Raw genomic sequence first — 9567 nt, forward strand, 5'->3', positions numbered from 1 at the left:
CTCGCGGTTACTTCTTCCGACAACGTCTAGTTGATGCCCTTGATGAAGGCTGGTGGTTCGACCGGATGTGCAGTTTGTCTGCAGATCGCATTGCTTGGCGGTGCCCTTGGCTTAACCTGCCAGCGATGGGTTACAGCATGTCCCGGCAGACTAGGATTCAGTTGATTGGCTTAACTCACTGCGTGTTCTACTTCCCGTTCCGGTTCCAGCGCCAGTTCGGCCATGATTAGATTTGCCTGCCGGAGGGAATAGAGTACCCAGCTGCGTTCCCAGCCCGAGGTGCGCAGCTTGCTCGGCAGGCCGCAGCATGGAGGACTAGAGAGCTCCTGGCCCCCGCTCCCACTTTCAGTTGCACTTTGTCTAACGAGTGCGTAGATTGGCTCAATGAAGAGGCACAGGTTAGGCCCAGCTTGGTATCAGAGGCTTCAACCAGCTCTGGGAGGGGGCGCAGGAACACCTGACTTATCTATGCCCCGGATTTATTGCTTTATTAGTACTTTCAAGTTTTCTTTATGATTGTAATAAAAAGTAACTTCAATTTGTATGCAAGAGCAGAAGAACTCTGTATTGAAATCAATGAAATTAAAGGTTGTGAGTACTAAAAATTTTCTGCTTTGGTCCAAAAATGGTCTAAGTTGTAAAAAGATTAATTTGAATAAAGTCAACTTTTATCAAAACTTTTCAAAACCATTTTCGATATGGATCAGAACTGGAGACGCCTAAGATTTGTCACTAAGATGCATAACCTCGGATCCTAGCAACTGAAACGTTTCCCTTAGTCTGAATAGTACCGCGGCACTACATGGCAACAGAAAGTTGCCCCAAGTCTGAAAAGCACTACACCGGAGATCATAACCGAACTCTTGAATGCTGAATGGACAAAGATGGCCGAGATGATCAAATGGACAAAGTTGATCGGGAAAAAGTTTATGGCTGAACTTCAGGATGAAGTTGCCTACGTATCCCAAAGATGGGAATCAAGCCTTACGTAGTTCGGGCTTGGGTTCACTCGAGTATTTTCACTCTCCTTTTACGCTCTAACTTTTGCCAAGGCCGCCCTTTGCGGGTTTTCAACCTTGCGTGCTCAGTTTTTATATTTTCCAATTTTCTATGCTCTAACTTTTGCCTAGGTCGCCCTTTCGGGTTTTCGGCCTAGCGAGCCTCTCAGGGGTAATATTTCTTCAACTTGTCCATGTTGATCGGTTGTGAGAACTCTAGGCCATCTAGGTCCATCAGAATGACAGCTCCACCGGACCAGATAGACTTGATGATGTAAGGGCCAGTCCAATTGGGCCTGAACTTGCCCCTAGGGTCATGGATGAGAGCTCGGTTGTCTTTGAGCACCAAATCTCCTTCTTTTAAATTCCTGGACTTAACTTTCTTGTTGAAAGCCCGGGCAATTCTGCGCTGATAACCTTGAACATGGTACAGTGCTTTCAGTCTTCTCTCATCAAAGAGCATGAGTTCTTCAAATCTGCTCTGCTGCCAATTTGCTTCGGCTATCTAACACTCAGCCAGTATTCTCAAAGATGAAACCTCAATTTCAATAGGTAGGACGGCCTCCATCCCATAAACCAATGAATATGGAGTTGCCCCAGTAGAAGTTCTGATTGAACTCCGGTAACCCCACAGAGCAAACGACAACTTATCTGGCCAATCCCGGTAGGTTTCCACCATCTTCTGCAGTATGTGTTTGATATTCTTGTTGGCGGCCTCAACCGCTCTATTGGTTTGTGGCCGGTATGTGGACGACTTATGAAAAGCCACGTTATATTTCCCCAACAAGTCAATCACTTCCTTCTTGAAGTGAGAACCGTTATCTGAAATTATCTCATTTGGGACCCCATAGCGACAAATGATGTTGTTTCGGATGAACTTCGCAACATGCGACGCCTTCAACACCGCATAGGATTGGGCCTCAACCCACTTTGTAAAGTAATCTATCGCGACCAGGATGAACTCATGCCCGTTTGAACCCTTCGGAGTGATAGCTCCGATCACATCGATTCCCCAAACTGAAAATGACCATGGCAAAGTCATGTTGCACAGCTTTGATAGGGGGACGTTCATGCGGTTTGCATGGATCTGACATTTGTGGCATCGCCGAACAAAGCCGATACAATCCTCCTCCATGGTGAACCAGTAGTAACCCTGTCTGAGGATCTTCCTGGCTAGCATTACCCCGTTCATATGTGCACCGCATTCCCCTCCATAGATGGCCTCCATCAGGCGTTTTGATTCTTCAGCTTATGCATTTCCAGATGACCTCTTTTATACAATTTACCTCCGCAAATGATAAACTGAACGGGCATTCTTTTGATTTCCCTTTTATTCTTGGCATTCACCCCTGGTGGATACGCCTCTTTCTCTAAGAAATTCCAAATATCGTAATACCAGGGGTTCTCGTCGTGAACCTCATCTATGGCAGCAATTGATTCATATGCCGGCACAAATTTTTGGTCAATGATAATCGGATGCATCCGGACTCCAAACGGGATGTCTATCATGGAAGATAGAGTTGCCAGTGAATCTGTGAACCTATTGTTCTCTCTTACTAGATGAGCAAAGTTTAACTTCTCAAACCGAGGAATCAACAAGTCCAAGGTCTGGTGGTACATTATCATCTTTTCTTCTTTGACTTTCCAATCTCCTTTTGCTTGAGACACAACATGGTTCGAGTCCCCAATGACGTCCAACCGTTTTGCCCCTAGTTCCAGGGCTGCTTCTAAACCGGCAATGCACGCCTCATATTCTGCTTTGTTGTTTGAGACTTTGAATCGGAGTTTGAAGGCTAAAGGGATACAGAAATTGTCGGGTGCTATTAGCAACACCCCTATCCTATACCCGTACTGGTTTGACGCTTCGTCAAAGTACATCGTCCAAGTTTCATCTTCGATATGTAAAATGGTCTCATCTGGGAATAAGTACTCGACTGCTTCACCCCCTTCCACCGGATGATCAGCTAAAAATTTTGCTACTGCTCTTCCCTTGACTGACTTGCGCGTCACATATTTTAGATCAAATTCGGAAAGCAACAGCAACCAACGAGCTAGCTTACCCGTAAGCGCCGGTTTCTCGAAAAGATATTTGATGGGATGTAGTCGTGAAACCAACATTACGGAGTGAGCTAACAGATAGTGCCGCAGCTTCCTGGTAGCCCATACCAAAGCTAGGCAAGCTTTCTCCAATGGTGTGTAACGAGTCTCATACTCTAGCATCTTCTTGCTCAGATAGTAGATGGCTTTTTCCACTTTGTCCTCTGATTCTTACGCGAGCATACAACCCATTGTAGCTTCAGTTACTGAAAGATATAGAATCAACGGCTTCTTCGGCTCAGGCGGTGACAGCACAGGTGGGTTCTGTAAGTATTCCTTGATCTGTTCAAAAGCAGCTTGGCATCGGTCGTCCCACTGGAATTTCTTTTCTTTCTTCAGGAGGCCAAAAAGTGATTCACAAGTCAAGGTTAATTTCGAGATAAACCGTCTTATGAATTGTACTTTACCCAGAAAGCCTCGCACCTCATTTTCAGTCCTTGGTGGTGGCATTTCTAAGATGGCCTTGATTTTGGAAGGGTCGACTTCGATACCTCTCTGTGTAATCAGAAATCCCAGCATCTTTCCCGCCGTAACACCAAACGTACACTTCTGAGGATTCAGCCGCAACCGAAATTCTCTGATCCTTTGAAAGAACTTTTGCAAGGCGGTGTAGTGGCCCTCTCTTTCTTTGGATTTGACGATCATGTTGTCCATGTACACCTCAACCTCTTTGTGGATCATGTCATGCAATATTGTGGTCGCAGCCCGTTGATATGTAGCTCCAGCATTCTTCAACCCAAATGGCATTACTCTGTAGCAGTATGTCCCCATGGGGTGGTGAATGCAGTCTTTTCCCGATCTTCAGGTGCCATCACTATCTGATTATAGCCTGAGAAGCCATCCATGAACGAAAGCAAAGCATGCCCCGCTGTGAAGTCTACCAACTCATCAATATGGGGCAAGGGAAAGTCGTCCTTCGGACTGGCTCTGTTCAAGTCCCTGAAATCCATGCATACCCGAATCCTGCCATCCTTCTTCGGCACTGGAACGATATTGGCCAACCAAGTCGGATATTTGGACACCAGCAGGAAGCCTGTATCGATTTGCTTGGTGACCTCTTCCTTAATCTTGATGGCCTAGTCGGGTCGGATCCTTCTGAGTTTCATCAACTAAAGGTTTAACAAACCTTTCCTGCTCTTGATCAATTAATCGTTGCAAAACCGGAGGAATTTCTTCCTCATCATTTTTGTCAAAATTTTAAAAGTCCTGATTCAAGCAATAAATCAAAGGCACAGAAAAGTACTCAGAAATCACATCCACATCATTCTCATTAAGTACTTCCAAACCGTCCGATCCTTCTGTTACAACAGACTTAAAAGAGAAAGAAAAAGACGACCTGGACAGGACTGTGGCATCCGGGTTGTCACCCCCAGGAATACCGGACTCAGACTCAGTCGAGCTGGAACCTGATTCCGACTCATAAGACTCAGTGGAATCAGACTCCGGCTCACTACCTGACCCAGTGCTGTTTGACAAAAATCCCTCTTCGTACTACCAAATGAGAGAGGGTGCGATGGATGCATCCAAAATGCTTGCTGGTAGGCTCGCAGCCGTTTCATTCCCGATCATGGACACCGAGAAGTTATCCCCCAAGTACTTCTGTTCGATCGGAGGATCTGAAAGTAGACAAGCCATTTCAATTTCAAAGTCCTCAGACTCCACTTTCCTACTCTGCTCAGCCTCAGCTAATGGGTCCGTCTGCTCTTCGGCAACGTCGTCCCCGGATAACTGCAGGTCGAAGAAGATCTCAAACCACGGTGCGTGCTTCCTCTCTGCGTTCAACCATGGCTCTGGGAAGCCACAAAATGGAAAGTCCTCTCCCTCCCGGACGAAGCGTCCGTTTAGGGTACCCTGGATGGGCTGGTGCATCAACTCAAAAGGCTTCCCCATCTGTTTCGCTCCGGCTCTCCCAACCATCTCCTTACCTTTTCTTATCCAATCCTCTTTGGTGGGTAGATAACCCAAGCCAAAGGTATGTGGGTTGTGTGGCACTTCGGCCAATGCTGCGACGCCCTTCCGGCCACTCTTTCCTAATCCCATCCCGGGGATGTGTTCGAGTTTGTTCATGAGGTATACTGATTGTGCACTGACATACACCCCCTCATTAGCCGCCATGATGTTCCGCACAACCCGAGCCTCAACTAAGGTAAAACCTGACATGAACACATCATCCATACCGTGCTCAATTTCCAAAACCGTCGTGGATACTTCTGGTGGTGGATGGATCGACGAATTCCCAAAAACAATGGCGACTCCCTTCCCATGGGGGTATTTCACCATCTGATGCAAGGTGGATGATACTGCTTTCTCCTGATGCAACCACAGCCACCCCAAAAGCAGGTTGAAAGTTGCAGGAACCTCTAAGATATGGAAATCTATCTCATGATGTCCCGGCCCAACCTTGTTCTGAATTTTCACTGTCCCCATGACCTCTCTGCTCGTGTTGTCATATACCCGAATCACCTGGGCTGTCGGCACAAAGTCTGCGATTTTTAAACCGATTACATACGCTGTCCTTGCTGGGCAAACGTTGATGGCGGATCCGGTATCAACAAGAACCATCGGGATCCATTTGTTTCTATATTCCACCGAAACGTAGAGCGGTTTGTTGTGGTTCGCCCCCTCGGGTGGCAATTCTTTGTTAGAAAAAGTCAACATCGGGGTAGCCCCTCCCGAAAAACTAATCCCACCAACTGCTCTGGCATGGTTTCTATTGAGAGCTTGGCCTTGTCCATTGCCGATAGGACGGCCTGTCGATGAACACGTGATGCCATAAGCAATCCCCAGATGAAGATGTCTGCTTGTAATCGCTTCTTCTTTGAGTTGCTTCTCTTTTTGTTTCTCTGCCTCCTTATCTTTTCCAGATGCCTCTGGCTGATCTAGATGTGGGGGCTTGAAATACCGTCCACTTCAAGTCATATGATCGACTTCGCCGATGTACCAGGTATCATCTGGTTGGTTATTCCCCCAATCCTCATCCGTGTGAGCAAGACATAAATCATCGTCCTCCCACCACATTCCATCGGCAGCCGACAGACACCTGTCCGGCTCCGGCATGACTGTTCTCGTACTCGCAGTACCCTCCATCTGTATGCTCGTAGCATTCTCTGTTTCTATGTACATAGCAGTTTCAGTCCCCTCGTGGGCTTTAGCTTTCCTGATTATCTCAAAATCCTCAAACCTTTCCCGTTCCAATTGTGTCAGTACAGTTGGCTGTTCAACAATTTCTGTATTCAAAATGCTCCACTCCTGAGCGAGATTCTTAACACCGGTGCTCTCCGGTGATATATTCTGCTCTTTGGCCCTTCTGGCCGTCACTGATATTCTCGCCCCTGCCGGGCCTTGTTTTGGTTGGAACTCTTCCACGACATCCGGTTGATCATCCAGCCACCCGGTAGCCTCTGCCGATTCCTTATAATCAAACCAGTTGACTGCTGCGTCCCCTGGGTCTTGGTCATCAAAAAACTGGAGGTTGGCAAGGTCTCCTTCCACAGCCATCAAACCATCTGTCCTCTGTCCAAATCCATCTCCTTGGATCACACACAGCTCTGCCCCTGTCGGCAATTCCACATTTGGCCCATTCTGACCTACTAACGAAATGTAGTCACTCGGACTGTATACCTTCTCAATAAAACTCCCAAATTCCTCAGACTCTGGCACAACAATCCCATTCTCCTCTGAAATCTCCCCTTTTCTGTCTTTAACAGTCACCACCATTGGTTCGGGTTGGGTTCTAGAGATGTCCAACATGCACAAGTCAGTGCAGTCAGGAAGGAACACCTCCAGCTTAGGTAGGCGAGAAAGGGTGATATATATGCTAGGATCGTAAGCCACGACCCCAGTCTGGATAAAGTTGATTCTTTTGGGAGGTGGAACTTGGTTGTGCGGTAGGAGAGGGTTTGTTGTAACATTGGGTTTCTCGGGAGGCAAAATCACCCCGTTATCGATGAGATCTTGAACCTCATGACGTAATCAAAAGCATTGGTCGGTGTCATGACCGTGCTGTTGGTGAAATGCGTAATATTTGGCTAGGTTGTGGGTAGGGGGAAGTTTTTCCGGTAGTGGCCGCGGCTCTAGGGGCTTCAAGTGCCCTTTTCTGATTAAAACCCCTAGAGCTTTGGACAGGGGCATATACAGTGGAGCGAAGGTTCTTTGGTTTTTTGGTGGGTATTTGGCTGTTTGTGTATGGCTTCCGGACGCACCGAAGAATGGCGTGGCTACTATGAGTCTTGGAGGGGGGGTGGTGGTGACCATGCTCACTTCGGAGGCCCTTATTGTTGTAGCGCCGCTCGGGCCTGCATTGTTGTTGCGATTAAAAGTTCTTCGGGGTTGCTCCCAGTCATTATCAGTTAAGCCCTGCTTCAAGGCATCCTCAATCTGTACTCCCATCTCATGCAGATCTGAAAAGGTAGGGAAGGGGAGCACGATCATTTTCTGCATCAGCTTAGGCTGGAGATTGCGCACAATCATCCTAATTTGATCTTTATCTGTGGGCCTTAGGGTCATCATCGAGGCCTTGGCCCTCCATCTGGTTACGAACTTTGAGAAGCTCTCCTTAGGCTCCTGCCTTGTCGTCTCGAGGTCACGGGTCGTAATCTCGATTTACGTGTTATATGAGTATTGTGCAATGAAGGCCTCAGCCATCTCATCCCACTTTCTCTTGACGTCATCTTCTAATTTGGCGTACCAGATGGCTGCCACACCCGACAGGGTCCGACCGAACAAAGATAGCTTTTGTAGTCTGGTGAGGCCCATCGGCCTTAAGATATCTGAAAACAACCTCAGGTGCACCATGGGGTCCCCGGACCCATCAAATCGGTCAATGTGCAGCATCTTGAATCGATCTGGCAGCGTCACAGCCGCGTTAGTATACCTGTCCTCAATATCAGGGATGGTCTTGACTCCATGGGATTTCTTAAACATCTTTTCCAGCTTGCTCAGTTTCAATGCTGTGGGGTCCACTTCGAACTCGAAGGGAGAATCCGGTGCATTGATAGGCGTGGGTGCCTTGGATAGTTGCGGTAGAATCGGGGGCAGAGCTGGCCCTGTTGGGATGTCTGTATCTTCTTGAGCATTCTAGACATTTGCCGTCTCCTCAGGTATTGGGACTCTTGCTGGGGGAGGAACCTGGTGTGAAGCAGATGCTCCGGTTTGCTACTATAACCAGGTAATTAACTCTGCTTATTGGGCCATAACAACGGCTTGCTGTTTGGCGAATTCTGCTTGGCGAACAGCGTCCTCTTGCATGGCTTTCATGCTTTCCTGGAGTTGGCGCACCATATCTTCCGTCCCTGACATACTACCCTGGTTTATCTGAACCGTCGGTGTATCTGCCTCTGTAGTAGACTCGGGAATTTCAACCTGACTGTTCGCAGACCACTGATCTGGCAATCCTAGTACCGATACACTGCGTCTTCTTGAACTCCGTCTGACAATCGGGGGTAAGGAGTAAAACATTAGTTGTCCGTCTACCAGATCCTTAGATCGATGGAGTCGGCAACCTCTAGTCCAGAGTGCTTGGGGAATATCTACTGGGTCAGAAGCGATCGTGCTAAACTACCTAGCAAGAAGATAAATAAAGCAATAAGGAAATAAATAACCAGACAAACGAGCAGCATAACAGCGTAAAATAAATACACACAACACACAGTCGGGTATCACAACACACGGTTGATAAGCTGAATACACTGTTCCTCAATACTGATTATTGTCCCCGAATCACTGTTCCCAAAACTGAACCTGATACCCGCAAATAACTGATTCTCAAACACTGAACTGGCGCCCGCAGGCCTGATGCCCAAACTTGCAAACTGCTACACGCATTCCTGTAGAGGCACACTCTAAAGCACATAGCAGATAAGTAAGAGCCAAAACACCCCTATGTTGGGGTAGGGTTTCCCTGTCCTATTTTGTCAAGAGCTAGGGTTTCGCTACGCACACAGCGGTTTTAAACAACCTAACATCGGGTAACCAACCTGTCCTAGTTTGGAACGGTCACTATGGATTCCGAATATACACTAGGTCGAATAGTCAAGAAGGGTGCCCCGGTAAAATCGGGGTTTGTGTTCCCATACTGGTAGAGCCCATAACCGGTCAACCTTATGGCACGCAGCCTCAGGCTAACCGCTCAGGAATAGCAAATGGAAAATACGGTGTCCTAGGCGCACCAATGCAAATGCAATGCAAAGAAACACATAAGTGTAATCAAAACAAGATATCACGAGTTCGAGTCAAGTTCGCATTTCTCCCCAGCAGAGTCGCCAGAAACTGTAGACGTCCCCGAACGCCCTGGGAGGATGAGTCCCATTCTGTTCATATTGGGTTCACTACAGTTCAGGACTCTCAAATTGTTACAGTTCTTAATCTGAACCAAAGAGTCCAAATCCGGCAAATCGTTTTGGAAAACAGATTTTTAGAAAAGAAGTGCCAAACATGGACTGCTTTGCCAGATACAGAGTCGCCACCTAAATAT

This window comes from Camellia sinensis, chromosome 1, assembly GCF_055761805.1.
Source record: "Camellia sinensis isolate YWXY chromosome 1, ASM5576180v1, whole genome shotgun sequence".
Lineage (NCBI taxonomy): Eukaryota > Viridiplantae > Streptophyta > Magnoliopsida > Ericales > Theaceae > Camellia > Camellia sinensis.